Here is a 15,642-nt window from a genome sequence, read left to right as displayed (position 1 = left end):
TGGGTGTCCGTACCTCCGCCACATCGAACTCCAACAACCCAGGCCCACTTATGTCCCCCTCACGGGTCAATTTTCTCCCACTCCGCCCGTGCTCTCCCTTGCTCGCCATCCGCACCCACCTCGTCTGACACCGCCGTTGTACCTCCTCCTCCGCCGCCCAGGCATTGCCAGATGTCCACAACCCCCACCCACGCACTTGTCCGACTTGGACTACGACGTCGTCCACCCAGTATCCTCCGCGGCCAGGTACTCTCCAACCCCTGCCGACGCTGTCCATGATGGACACCACGCCCGGAAGGTGTTCGGTTAAATGCCATTGAGCTTTATTGTTGGCCTTTTTATTGTTTTGTAGAGTAAGCACGATGGTGCGGTACTCGGTGATGGAGGATGAGTTGTTGTGAGATGCATGGAAGGTCGTATCTATGAATTTTGTAGGCATGAGGCAAGGGGGCTCGACCTTTTGACAGAACGTGCATGCTTTGTTTCATGAGAAAACACACTCCGCGCCCTACGACTTGCACGTGATCCATGAACACAATGTGAAGTCAGTAGACCATCGGTGGTACGCCATCTCCAACTTCACCATGAAGTTTTGTGGTGCGATTGCACAAGTGGAGAGAAGGTGGCCAACCGAGCTCGTCAGACATGGAGAGTGTAAGGTTTTGCTTCTTGTTGCTCTTCATGTTGGTCAATTCTCAATTCATTAATTCACTCAATGTTGCAACTTGATAATCATCACGTTGAAAAAAATAGCCCGGATGCGCTGCCGTGTTATACCACAGAACAGAGGGCATGCCAGTTACGTTCATACAATGTTGGATGAAACTCAAGAGGCACAGTGTTTGGGACGACATGCACAAATTCTAACTCGAGTACCGTTGAATTTGGAATCAATGAGTTCAAAATGCTTATTGAATATCCGGTTATCTCGAAAGTAATATTAATATTTGAACTATTGTTGTACTACTCCCTCCTTCCATCTATATAGGGCCTAATGCGTTTTTCGAGGCCAACTTTGACTAAATGTTAGAGCAATAATATATGACATGCAAGTTACACAAAGCATATTGTCAAATTCGTATGTGAAAGGAGATTCCAATGATATAATTTTCACATTATACATCTTATGTATTATTAATCTTATCAATAGTCAAACATTGTCTTAAAAAACGCATTAGGCCCTATATAGATGGAAGGAGGGAGTGGGTATATTTTCATGTTATTTATGAATAAATTGTGCTATTTTCTACTACAATTACTTTAAGTGTTGTGGACTAAATAAAACCCAGGAACGAACATTTAAGGGATAAAATTAGATGACCGGCTCCCGTATACGTGTTCGCGGACTAGTCCACGGACAAATATTATGTTTTAAGAGATGGTGTTGGAGATGCCTTATGAATCGCATCATATCCCTGCCCATCACGAGTGTATGGTTAGCAAACAAGATCAATCATACGTACTTACATACTTATCACAGGCTAGCAAGTCGCAGTCGATCGTCTCTCGTCTATACCTCACTTGCAGAAATGGAAACATTCTCATTGTCGTCTCCCTATCGTGGCTTGTCCCTCTCAACGGATGACCAGGCATCACCGTCTCTCATCAAGACCGAAGCTGGCCGGGTCCCGGCAGGGAGCGCTTTCAGGGGGAAAAAGAAGGGAGAAGCGATGACCGTGAAATGCAGTCTTGACAGGGATATTTACGGGGTTCGTCGACGTGTTGCCCTCTGTCACTTTCTGCACTTGCTCTGCCCGCCTCTTCTTTTGCCCACATTTCGCCTGTCTCGGTCGGTGCCCAGATATGAGGTTTGATGGTTGCCGGTGTAGTCCAATCTCCGGAGCGCGACCGTCCACCAACTTTCCAAGGAAAAGGAGACGAACGGATTCGGACGTTGCGGAAACCATGTGGCGGTAATGATGTTTTAGAGTTCAAGAGGGGTTTGGAAAAGAAAACCGGTGCGAGGGTCTTGTCAAGCTAGTAGGTTCTCAGTGACGCGGCGTCAGGGCGGTTTTCGTAGGTGTGGGGGAACCGGAGCCAGAGGATTGAGCGGTTTTTCATTGTACTGGGTGCGTAGGAATACGACTAGCAAATATGTTCGTGCGTTACAATGGTACTCCCTTCGTAAATTAATATAGAAGTGTTTAGATCACTACTTTAGTAATCTAAACATTTTTATATTAATTTATAAAGGGAGTAGAAACAAACTCTCGGGGCATCTACAACGGGGACGCTAAGAGTGGGCGCCAGGGTGAAAATCCTGTCCGTTACACTACGTTCCCGTTCGATCTTGGGATTCTTCTTTGCGTCGATGCCAGATGATTCCTCCGGCGCTTCAGCGAGAATTTTACGCATGAGGGGGCTGAGGCTGGAGCCGGGCGCTAGCGTAACAGCTCAATACGGCTGATGCGGGCGTATATTTGTTTTCTGTTGGGCAGAAAATATAGGCGCTAGCGTAACAGCTCAATACGGCTGATGCGCTTGGTCACCTATGCGTTGGATGGATGGGCGCCAGCGTACACCTTTATTTCCTTTTTTAATTCCTCTAGCGCCTATAGATTTCTGTTAGCGCTGTGAAGCCCGATGCTAACAAAGACGCTAAGTAAAAAAATCAAAAATATCTTGATTAAGCGCCTCTGTAAGCGCTCTGCATTGTTGATGCCCTCACACGTCCCGAATGAGCTTGTTTTCTTTTTTTCTTGTACAATCGATGATGGTCACTTGTCCACTTATTTCCAACAAAGGTGATAAATCTCAAGGCGATGAGTTTGATCATCACACTAGTAGTTGGGGCGCGCCCGATGGCCCGCCGCTTGAGGGGCATCTGGGCGGTGCCTGGTAGATGAACGCCCTTTTTACTTTCCTTTTTTGGATCAGTATAGCAGCACATGTACATGCAATTCTTGATGGAACATATTATATTGGAACATCACCTGAGGAAGAAACTGAAATGCCAGGCCCACAACGATATAGCATCGGCAGGTGTATTAGAAGCATTGAAGGTATAAAGTGAAGTACTGTGAGTTTGACCCTGGGTGACAAATTTTTGCCATGGTGTATTAGAAGAAAAAATTGCCCAGGGAATTAACATCAATTTGGGCTTAGGCCTTTAGGGACAGTGTATAAACTTAGTTGATAAAGTGAAGTAGCACATAGGATCAATCAAATTGGTGCAGGTGCATATCCATGCCCGGTGGGCAGCATGATGTAGAGAAGTGGAAACAGAATGTCCGATCCACTATATAGGTTTTACTTATTCGCGAATTCTGCAGAAAAAAGTGAACATGCATGAGCTTAAAGATCATGGTTCGTACCTACGAAAGATCGATTTGAAGCAGAGGAAGAGGAAGCAGGTGCAGTATTGAAAAAACCTGAACGAACAACAAAAAATTTGGCAGCAATCCTTAGGATAGTAGGAACGCACAATGACAGACCAAATCACACACAACAGAAAATTAGACAGGTACGCACACACAACATCAAATTAAAATTAGTCAGGCACACACTTTGGAACAGAGCAATGCGCTACATACCTGTGCATACATACAACTATCTGTTGGTGAAACAAACTTACGGCAAGCGGGCTAGCAAAATTTGGTTATATATATAAAAAATAATCATCAAGTTTCCACAATTCATGATCACTACTAACATGTGGTTCAGTACATTCAATAAGTACTTCTAAACTGTTGTGATTTAGCAACACTTTCTTAATAATGTGAGAGAATTTGGGTTTTCCAGAGTTTGAACTACCAATTGGAAGCACCCTCTCCACGTGTCATACCCTATACATCCCTAGCAGTCCTCGCACCCCTTCAGAGCACAACTTTTCTGGCAGCAAGCTGCCAGACCAATAGCATATGTTATCTAGGATTAATTCATATTCTGATAACTGAATTTTGAAGCCTTGTATAGTTCCAGTAAAAGAATTGTAAGTTCATGGCACATCAAAACTGAATAACATGTCATTCCTTATCTTCTATGGAATGTAAAAAAAGGTGAATCAAGAGGCACCTGGAGTCTACAGAGTAAGGAAATTGGATTGTATGGACTCACTGTATTCTCTTGTGCGCAGGCCCACATGCTCGACATCTTCGCATCCGTCTTCTGCAGCTGCATGAAAATATATAAGAATCAGGTACATGATTAATAGTACAAAAAACTAAGCATCACAAGTAACAATTCAAAATTTTAGAAAGAAAAGACAGCTCTGAAATTTGGCAGATAATTACCACATTAGATCCACCTACCTTTAGGCATAAGAAACAGAAACATGTTTAATAGGTAAGACATAAGAATTGCAAGTAACAATTCAAGTTTTGATTGTGCTTCCAAAAAATTGGAAAGAGAGAGAGCTAGACTGGAACTTTGGAAGTTAATTACCACATCCTAAGTATGCGGGTCGGGCTCTCCTGCTGGGAACCCTGCACGCACTATCGTGCAGGGCCAACCAGCGGCCAACACGTGGCCTGGTGGACCCCATCACTAAAACAACCAGCCCGTATCTCTCTAATTACATAAAATCAGTAAAACTGCCTTTCTTTCTCGCGCGTATCAACAGATTGCCGCCAAAATCTCCAACATCCTTTCTCCTATCTATCTACTCCATTGTGGATCACACGAGATCAGGATCGATAGAGAATTGCCCTCTCACGTGGACCAGCATCTACGGTGTTCTTCGGCATGGAAGGAGCTCCTGCGACTTCATCCATAGGTTTGTTGTTGTGTCTTGAATCTGCAAATTATCAACGCTCTCATCATATGGAGGAGACAAGATTAAACAGAAACAAAGGAAGAGCTTAATCTGTGACATGCAAATTAATCCTCGAGACTTAGCTCCACGTACTTCATCTTCCATAGGTCTGTTTCTTGTGTCTTCTTTGCCAATTGTAATGATAGAGATTATTATATCTAAGAAAAAGGACAATGTTTTGCTAATGCTCCTATGAATACAGTGTGATATTTGGCAAAATATGTTGTCCCATCTTCAAGTGTTGTTCAGGTTTCACTACAACAGGACTCTGAATATCGTGTTTTGTTTTAACAAAACTGTGTCGTCCATGAACTAATTAGTATATGATATTTTTATGTTGTGTAGATCATGAGACCACTAATGTGGGAGAGGCAGGTCGAAACACAGATGATTATTACAGCAAAAGGTTAAAACCAAAGATAGGAATGGAATTTGAGAATGAAGATATAGCATATGAGTTTTATATAATGCATATGCAGGACATGTAGGTTTCAGTGTCAGGAAATTTTGGCATGATAAATCCTCAACGAATGTTATTCGAACAAAGGAAATTGTATGCTCAAAGGCAGGTTTCAAGGAGAAGAGCAAGGAACAATGCCAGCGGAAGCGAGTTTCACTTACAAGTCAGACTCTCAAATTCAAGTTTATTTCTCACACGAAATCGTTCCTTTTTTTATTTCAGGACTTGGGTAGCCAATCAAGCCATGGACAAGATAGCACTTTTAAATAGCTCATTCGCAAAAAAAAAGCTCTATATAAACTTTGCTTCTGAGGATTGCTCTACAAAACAATTACGTCCCCATGTAATAGTTTATTTTACTGTTCCTTTTGGTGTGAGATGTATAACGAATTTATTCTAAATGGATATATATAGGTGCACCAATTAGTTGCTGGTTATTTCTCCGTGGTTCCACCCACAAGGATCTTTCACCAATTTGAGATTTCTGTGACTGTCGTGTGACTAAAAACAGAGAACATAGCTGAACATAGCTACATGACGCTGCCTAGTTTGAAGTCATTGAAAGCTAGTTTAATCTCAAATTAACGGTTATCTTAGCAACATACTAGCAGTAATTAATTGGATAGCCCTTGTACTAGTTTGAAGCCATCGAAAGCTAGCTACTAGTACAGGATAGATGAAGAAATCAGCTACCACTAACCTGTAACCTCTGTCCGACGAGTGTGCATCGGGCTCCCGTCTTGATGTGCGCCTGCACGGCCTCTTGCGGCATCCCGGCGAAGCAGTGCTGCACCCAGCCGGCCGCATGCCCTGCAGTTCCCCACCTTCTCCAAGGGATCTGGTCGGTCCAGGAGGGGAACGGCGGCATGCCAGAGCAGCTGCTCCAGCCTTGGCCGGGGCTTGGGCGCGCCGGAGTCAGGCAGCGGCAGCCGCGGCTGCTCCCTCTGTCGCTCGCCACGACCACGACGTTGCCGGACGGCGAACCTCACTTTCTGGAACTCTATATCTCTCTCACTCACGGAGCTTAGTTCAGTGGAATAATGGTAGTACTAGCTCGAAGCGTCCGCGGCGGATAAGGCAAGGAGAAAGACTTTTCAGAAAATTAAACAAAACAAAATCTGTTTATTAAGTGGTGGGGTTCACCAGGCCACGTGTTGGCGGCTGGTTGGCCATGCACAATAGTGGGTGCAGGGCTCCCAGCAGGAGAGCCGAACCCTAAGTATGCCACCTTGAGGGTTGAGGCCATAACGACCTTCCAATTTTCTGCATCTACGGGCTCTCCACGTCCAAACTCTTTTTCTTTTGAATAAAAAGGTATTATCGCTTTCTACCTTATGCATTCAAAGCATGCGTGAGCCTGGGTGACCGGAGTCAATTACATGAAGGTGATATTAGCGCCACACAAAGCAGTGTGACCGGTTATCACCAGACCACTGAACATGATGCTTTACAAAGGCGAAAGGCAAAAGAAAGAGAGAAAGAAATAAGTTTCGGTGATCAATAATTATCTCAGTGAATTTGGCCAAGATAACATAGTATGTTCGTCTTCCTCTCTGACAGCACGCGAGCTCCAGAGTGTGATGAGTTCAGCCAACTCAGCGAGCATTCGAACCGCAGACCAAAAACAGTTGTCAAACACTCTAGCATTCCAAGCCGTCCACAAAGAGATCGAGCATGCTGCGAAGAAGATGTGCCAAAACTTACCAAATAAATCACAATCCACAGCTGAGAGAAAAAACTCAATAGTACTTGGGATGATTTCGCCGATGCCCAAAGTCCAGCCTTCTGCCAAATAACATCAGATAATTTGCATCTTAGCATGATGTGGCTAACGGTTTCAGCAGCCGGGCAAATATCACATCCATCATGCTGAACGACGGCAGTCCAACTCTTCTTGATCATGTTGTCCTTGGTATTTAATTTTCCTCTGAAAGCTAGCCAAAGGAATACTCAATGCTTATTAGGAATAATTTTATCTCATATATGACGGCAGTCCACTCCTCTGAAAGTAAGAAGGCTGTAGAAGTAGCTCGTATTTATCCTCTCTTCCACATCTAAACTCAGATGTACCAGAAGGTCCAGAACCAGCTTTCCTTTCAATGAATTACCGATAAAGGCTTTCGTCCCGCTTTATATATAAAGCACCAAACCACAAGCATACAGTACAACCACATATCACGCCACCGCAACACACACACACAGGACAGGATACATAGGCGCTGAGCGCAGCAACACCACTCCTAGCACTACCGCTCCGAAGAGATGAAGCTACATATGACGAACCATGCGCTCCAAGGCAGCGCCTTCAGGAAGGATACAACGCCGGAGCGCCGCCACCGCCCGACCCAAGGATCAGAGTTTCCCCCGGAGCCGCATGACGGGCAATAAGAGCCGCGACGACGCCTTCAAGAAGGGAACGATCTTCGCCGCTGCCGGTCCGTACGAAGATAGAGCAGGTTTTCACCTCGGCCAACATTCACCGCCATCGAACGCCACACCCCGGCAACCACGCCGCCCACACGACCATGGTGTCCAGGCAGCACCAATGCACGGGCTCTGCCCAAGAGCACCGCGCAACCACTACCAGGGCCGCTGCCCCAGCATCCAAGACCTCGACACCACCTCACCCGAGATCCGCCGCACCCCAACGAAAGAGACGAGCGGAAAGGTCCCACCTTTCGCGCCCCTGGGCAACCCCCAGCGTCGAGACCCAATAGGTCGGCCAGAACTGACATCCACCGACCCATCCTGCTACCCCAAGCGCGAGACGAGCTCAGTCCTGCAGCAACGAGAGGGGGACGAGGCCAGTCCTACTGCACCGTGCGCGAGACGAGCTCGATCCTGCTGCATCATGCGCGAGACAAGCTCTGTCCCGCGGCATCGGGCGCGAGACGAGTGGTGGACCACAACTGGGAGAGGACCAGCCCTGTGATGGGAGAAGCGTCCGGACGACAAGGAGACGGGGTGAAGGTCGGGACAGCCCAAACGCAGACAAACCGACGCCGGAGAAGCCGGCCGTTACCGCGGGCAGATCCATCGAGCCACCGTGAAGCCGCCACGACACCGGTAAGCCACCACCGAGACCTACCCATGCCGCCGCCCACGGCCGGAGCAGCAGCCATGCCCGGCCGCTGCCCTACCCGCGTCGCCCGGCGAGCTCCAAACACCGGAGCCGCAGGGCACGCACCACCGGGGCCACGCGCCACCGGCCAGCCCCCGAAGCCAGATCTGGCAAGAGACCGGTCGCGTGCCACCTCCCGAGACGGGAGCACCGCAGCCGCCCCGCCGCACGCAAAACGAGGGTCGCCGGAGCGCCACCACCAGCAGGCCACCCCGCCTCCCCGTGAAAACCGCCGCTGGATCCCGCGGACGTCCAGCGCCATCGCTCGAAGGGGTCGCCCCGCACCGGCACCCACAAGCAGACGGGGAAGGAGGGTCCCGCCGCCGCCGCGCCCCTCAGGCTTTGCCCGACGGAGCTCGCCAGCAGCGACGGGGGGAGGGGAGGGAGGCGGGGCCGAGAGCCGCGGCCACAGGGGGCCCCTGGGCGCGCGCGGGCGCGCCACGGGAGGGTAGGAAAGAGGGGGGAGGGGGAGGGGAGCGGGGCGGGCCGGGAGCCTCGCGCCCGACGGCCGGCGACGGCAGGGAAGCTAGGTTGCCGGCGACGGCGGCGGAGGGAAACCTAGCGAGCGGGGGAGCCCGTTCTTTCAATGAATTAGGATAGCTTGAATGCTTGTTCATCTGATACTGAAGCAAGATAGCGCCCATGCTTAGCCCATCTCACACAATTTACTGACCAAAATGGTCACGCATTGCAGCCAGCAATCTTTGGTTGGAATAATCATTTCGGATGTCTTCGCTCATGGATTTCATGACAGTGCCGCTCCCGTTTGCCGCGTAATCTGCCATCGAATCAATCTAGTCACTCGACAAGACACTTAGAGTGGTGGAGGGGAAGAGGGGATCGGGAGGAGGCGCGTGCATACTGAAGAAATAAGGCAGCGGAACCGTTGAGCGTGATGAGGTCCTTGGATGTCGCCCTCGATTGGTTGGTCCCGCCCGTTGACGTCGTCTGCGCCGCCGCAATCGTTCCCCGTCGTTCCGGTGTTCAGATATTGGGGGAGAGGAATTGAAGGAGGTCCAGGAGAAGATAACAGAGCTTGTCAGGGCACTGGAGGAGCATGGATGGTGGAGATGGTTGTGGTGGTGATGGCGGCGGCGGCAAACCCTAGCCGCCAGCCGGATGTGGAAAGGAGATGGGGTGAGATGAAAAGAAATCGAGGCGCTCCTCTGTCTCCCGACGCGTTTTCAGCGTGATGGCCAATCGACAGAACAGCGGTTGCGCTTCTCCATGGGCTCGCCATCTCCCTCTCCATCCTCTCTTCATCTTGCCCTCCCCTCCCCGCCTGAGGACGATGCCGCGGACGACCATCTCCATGGCAGACCTGCTCCGCCCGACTCTCAACCCAGCACAACAAAACCGCTACGCCTCCTCCTTGGTGCCATTGACCTTAGGGCCATTGCAGCAACCTCCATCGATCTGGATTCATGGGCGGCGGCGGCATCCCTAGCTGGGAGAACGAGAGGAAAGTGGGATGCGCCATGGGAAGAGAGAGGAAAGAAGGCGTGAGGAAGAGGAGAAGGTGGGCGCAGGGGATGGCAGCATCTGGGGAAGAGAAGCGTGCACGTATGGAACAACACCTTACTAGTTTGGATGTAGTGAATCCGACGTGGCACGTGCGAGGGCTCGCCCTTTACGCCACCGTTAATGGGTTGTATTCTAGCATGCACTACTTATATTACATAATATAAACATGGCTAAACAAAATTTACAACATAAGATTAAAAAAATGAAGATCGGTCTTAAGGCGGTAAGTTTGGTTAGTTGCCAAGCTCCATCATCATGCACAAATCACAATCCAGACACTTGCACACGTAGGTTAATTACCGCACCCATTTATTCATTTTTTTAATTTCAATTCATTTGTGAGCCCATTTATTTAAACGAGGTCCTCTCTTTCTCCCACCATATAGCCCATTTATTTAATCCGGGTCTTATCTCTCCCATCGGCCCATGCAGCCATAGAATTCCTTTTCTTTCTGTGCTCATTAGGCCCCAGACTGGGTCAACCCATTGTCGTATTTTTCTTTTGCCTTTTTATGTTTCCTTATTCTTTTTTGTTTTTCATTTTTCATAAATTATTTTTTAAATGTCCGGAATTACAATTTTTTTAAAATGTCCAAAATTCCATAAAAATATTCAAATTTTGAAAAAAAATCAGAACTTTGATTTTTTGTCCGAGTTGTATTTTTTCTAACTTCTAAAATATTCCCATATTTTCATAAAATTTTTGTGTTTCAAAAATTGTTTGAGATTATCCAAAAATGTTTTAGTTTCAAAAAGTATTATTTTTTAAGAGGTGTTCACAAATTCAAAAAAGTTCATGTTTTAAACGAAATGTTCACTACATTACTTCCCGATTTTAAAAGTTTGTTCACATTTAAAAAAATGGCAAAGTTTGAAAAACTTTGTGTTTTAAAAAATGTTTGCAAATTCAGAAAATGTTCACTATAGTACTCCAAGTTTTTCAAAAATTGTTTGCGTTTCAAAAATGTTCAAACAAATTAAAAAAAAATATTTTTTAATGTTCAAGATTTTTGAAAAATGTTTGACTTTAATGTTTTGGGTAACGACTTTGCAAAATACGCTTGTTCTAAAAAATATTTATGTTTTCCAAACAATATTTGATATTTATTTTCAGGATCTAGCGATGTTGTTTGATTCTTTCAGTGGAGACTTGTTAAGGTTGAACATCCACCTAGAGCAAGTAGCTACACTCCTTCACAACTTAACAATGTATTATGCCTTGAATAGTCAGTTTGGCGTAAAGAAGTTTCACCAAATGTTTTACCGGTACCACGCTTCCAAAGGCTGACCCCTTGGATGGAGCATATTAGTCACACTCCTGGCCTATTCATGAACTTTCTAGAGATCACTCCAACTGTGACCAGAGTCGGGCTCATATAGGTATATTTCTTCCAAAATTGCTTTGTAGGATAACATCTTGCTTATACAAGCTTTGGAACACATTAAGAAAAAATTCAACCAGCCAGACAATTTTCGAGAGTATTGTCGTGGTTCTAACTCTGACAGTTATGTAGGGGGGTATGTATGGAGAGGCTAGATCTTAGCTATGGAGGAGTTGTAAGCACACGAGGATTACGAGTTCAGGCCCTTCTCGGAGGAAGTAATAGCCCTACGTCTCGGTGCTCGGAGGCGGTCGACTGAATTATGTGTGTATGAATAACAGGGGTGCCAACCCTTGATACTGAGGAGGGGGTGGCTTATATAGAGTTCGCCAGGCCCCTCCAGCCCTCAGTAATGCAAGGTTTAAAGTACATTAAGACTGGGGGTTACTAGTAACGCCCCTAATAAAGTGCTATGATGACCATAAAAGCTACTTAATGACCGACCGTTTGCGTGCAGGGTGACTTTAGATCTCCTGGCAGTCGAGTGGTTGGAATTTGGTCGAGTGATTGCTTCGTGGTCGAGTGTCTTGAATCTGTCGAGTGGGATACCTCCAAGTCGATTGAAAGGTGACTTCTTCTAGGGATGTCCTTGGGTAGGGTACTTAGGACAGGTCCATGCCCCTATCCTAGGTACATAGCTTCATCATTAGCCCCCGAATGGATCGAGGTTCGAGTGGGGAAGGAGTTGGGGATCTTTCCGACTGGTTCTTCATGTTATATGAACGTCTTGTTTTGGATCAATTGTCACGGATGACGTCGTCAACTTCTTTCAGTCGCCTTGATCCATTCTTGGCCTCTTGTCGAGTGAATTTCTTTACTTGTGAAGTTCCGAGTGACGGTGTGAAAGGGATCTTCTGTTTGACGAGTTGTTCTGCGGCCCGCGGATTTTGCGGGATTTGAATTTCGGGAAGCGCGCGGGACGGGGGCGGCCGCAGTAATCGGATGGGATAGGACGGAAGCTCCTCGATCCCCGCGCCACCTTTTTCGCCACGTACCGCGCGCGCGCCTGTTGCGGGATTTGACGGGATTGCCTGGGCCTACCAGTCAGCCACTCGGAAGCGACCTCTTATAAGCTGCCGGCTCGGGACCCCCGAACAGTGCGCCTTCACTTTTCCCCCTTCCTTCACAAGATCCTCCGCCACCTCCGCTCCCACCTTGGTGCCGTAGGTCTGTTCGAGCTTCGCCGGCGACGATGGTGAAGGAGAAGACGTCGGCTCTGGAGCGCGCGAAGAAGGCGGCGGTGCAGGGGAAGGGGAAGAAGTCCGCTCGGGGCGGATCTTCCTCGAGGACTGCTCTGCCCAAGGATTGGATCCAAGGCGACTGGATGCCGTCGGTGATTCGGCAGGATGATCTCGATGATCTGGTCGAGGGGGATTCATTCCCCACGAATCTGCGCGCCTCCCGGGGAAAGAAGTCGAACCCCAGCCTCTTGATGGTGAGTGCGTCCTCCTCGCCACCCATATCGATCGTGGATTCTCTCTGCCTCCTCATCCTTTTTTCCGGAGCTTCTTGAACTTCTTCGGAGCGCAGCTCCATCACTTTACTCCCAATTCTATTGTGTATCTTGCTGCTTTCGTTTCCTTGTGTGAAAACTTCTTGGGTTGCCGCCCCCATTGGGGACTCTTCAAGCACATCTTCACTTGCCGCTCTCAGTCGGTCAAGAAGGCCAAGTCGAGTGACGAACGGACGCAGGTGATCCAGCTGTGCGGGGGCCTGGCGATCCAGATGAGGGGAAAAAGTTCCTTTCCGTCTATCACTTTTCCTGAGTCAGTCCGTGGGTGGCAGTCGACTTGGTTTTACTGTAAAGACCAGGTGACCCCAGGACAGTCGACTGGGCTTCCCCCTTTTTCTCTGAATCGAGCACAAAAACCTGCCTCTCTGAAAGTGACGCCGGAGGAAAAGGCGCAAGTCAAGGTGCTGGTCGGTCGAGTGGTTCAGCTTGTCCGCGAGGGTGTGACTGGCATGGACTTGTTGGAAGTCTTCCTTCGGAGGCGCATCCAACCGCTTCAGGCTCGTGACCACCCGATGTGGCTGTACTCGGGTCTCGAAGACACCACTCGGATTCACCCAGAGGAGGTCACTGACGAGATGTTGGAAGGGTGGCTGTCGAGTATCACAGGGAACAAGGACAACCCCCGAGGAGCCAGGAGGATTCCTCCACTCGACCAAACATACGAAGTGGACAAGGTCTGACCTTGCGTTTCCGACTGTGATCTTGCTTTCTTTATTTGTTCTTTTTGGATCAGTCGATTGACTTTTGTCTCGTTTGTTGTCCTCTAGGCCACTACTGAGATGTACTCGACACCCAATGGAGCACAGGAGCAGGCCGAGGAAGGAGAGGCGAGCGGAGGCGAAAGTGGAGACGAGGGAGAAGAGTGGGAATCTGACGGCGAAGGAGAGGGGGATGACGACGACGACTCCAGTGAAGAGGAGGAGGAAGAAGTCGAACCTCCCCGCTCGGAACGGCGATCCAAGCTTACACACGACCCTGCGCGGGAACGTGGTAAGGCGACTGTCCCTGTTGGGCAGTCGTCGAAGCGCCCTCGGACCTCATCTCCAGCGCCGACAGAAAAAGCTCCCAAGCACCCACGTGCGACGCCGTCCAAGCCGCCCAAGGCTCTGCCCAAGATGAGGATGACTGTCCCCACCATTTCTGGGTAATAGTAGAATTTGTTTTCCTTTGTCGAACATGACGGACTCTTGGTCGACTCATTGAATAAGCTGACTGACTTTCAAAATTTGCAGTGCTGCCACCTCGGAGATCTCCGCCAAGGATGATGATCAAGAGATGGAAGACGCTGTTACCTCCAACCCCGATACGATTACTGATGCTCTGCTTTTAGTCGACTGACGATTTCTTATAATTCCGGTCGATTGGATTTTTCTTGTAGCTCCTCCTCATGTCATTGACCTCCCTGATGATGACGATGAAGTGCCGCTAAGGGCGCGAAGGAACAGGAGGGCACCGGCTGGCAAGACCCCACACACTACTCCGGCGCCTGAGGCCGCAGTCCGGGAGGGTGGTGATACCACTCGGGTTTCTGTGACCTTCGCTGAACCTCTGATGAGTGTCCGGCCTTCGATGTCGACTGCAAATCCGCCTTCACTTTTTGCCACACACCATGTCCCTGAGGACCAAGTGGGTGCCGCTAAAGAGGCTATACGCTAGGCGGGGATCATGATGGAACAAGTGAAGGTGGTTCGGGAAGCCAGCCAAGCAGCTTATGACGCGAGCTCAGCTCTTCAGAGCAACGTCCAGATCAGTCGATTCACCGCTTGTTCTGTTAGGATATGCTATTTGAAGAATCTCTTTTCCGAAGATCTTATATCTGTACGCCCACTGGGTGTGTCCATTAATATTTTTGACGAGTGGGGCACGCTAAGTGCACCCACTGGGTGTAGTCCCCGAGACTACGGTGGACTGCTGGCAGTTGACTGTAGTCTTTATATTGTGTTGCTTTAGCTGAACTTCTTCACTTGGTCTGGTCAGGCCATGTCGAATGGAACTGTACACGGTCGACTGTGGGCAGTCGATTTTTTTTGGTCGAACTGGTGGGGGCACGCTGAGTGCACCCACTGGGTGTAGTCCCCGAGACTACTGTCGAATATTTTTGATTCGGCTGTAGTCTTAGAAACACCATCATTGTCTCTTGGTTACTCGGAAGCAACTTATCTTGGATGTCTGTCGACTGATTTTTTGCAGAAATCCTGCAAACTTGTGGCTCGCTACACTGAGTTGGAGAACAAACAGATCCAGGTGAACCTTGACTTGAAGCTTGCTCAGGAGAACTTGCAGAAGGCGAGGGACAAAGCAAAAGGTATGGCTGGTGAGCTTTTGTCGACTGTCCTTTCTTTCTGGCCGTCCTGGATGTTGATCTCACTTGCTGTTTCACAGACAAAATGGAGGAGGCTCTGAAGAAGAAGGATCAAGACCTTGCCGAAGCGCAAAAGGAGGCCCTGAACAAAACGAAGCTTGCTGAAGAAAAACTGGCTTCAGTCGGTACTCTTGAAAAGGAAAACTCCAGGCTGAAAACTGCTCTCGACACGGCTAATCGAGAGGTCAGCCGTCTGAAGAATGGAAATATAGCTCTGAATGACACGGCAAGTGAACTGGCGGGGAAGAGGAACGATCTGGAGGCTTATCTCGATGGACTCGCCAAGAAGCTGTTCGTCATGCTCGAGGGTAATTACTCCGGCCCGACTAACTTGCAGTTACCAAATCTGCATAGAGCCACTGACTTATCCTTGAATTGTGTTTACAGAATTCTGCCAGAACTTCGAAGAGGAGACCAGTTGAGTGGAGATAGACTTGGACCCCATCAATTCTCCAGTGAAGGACGAGGTTGCTATGAACGTGCTCCGACTGGAATCTCGTGTTGCCGGCGTTGTTGACTATCTTGCT

Source organism: Triticum aestivum, chromosome 4A (genome assembly GCF_018294505.1).
Source record: "Triticum aestivum cultivar Chinese Spring chromosome 4A, IWGSC CS RefSeq v2.1, whole genome shotgun sequence".
NCBI classification, from domain to species: domain Eukaryota; kingdom Viridiplantae; phylum Streptophyta; class Magnoliopsida; order Poales; family Poaceae; genus Triticum; species Triticum aestivum.
The sequence above is the reverse complement of the archived record's forward strand: the minus strand, read 5'-3'. Positions refer to the sequence as shown.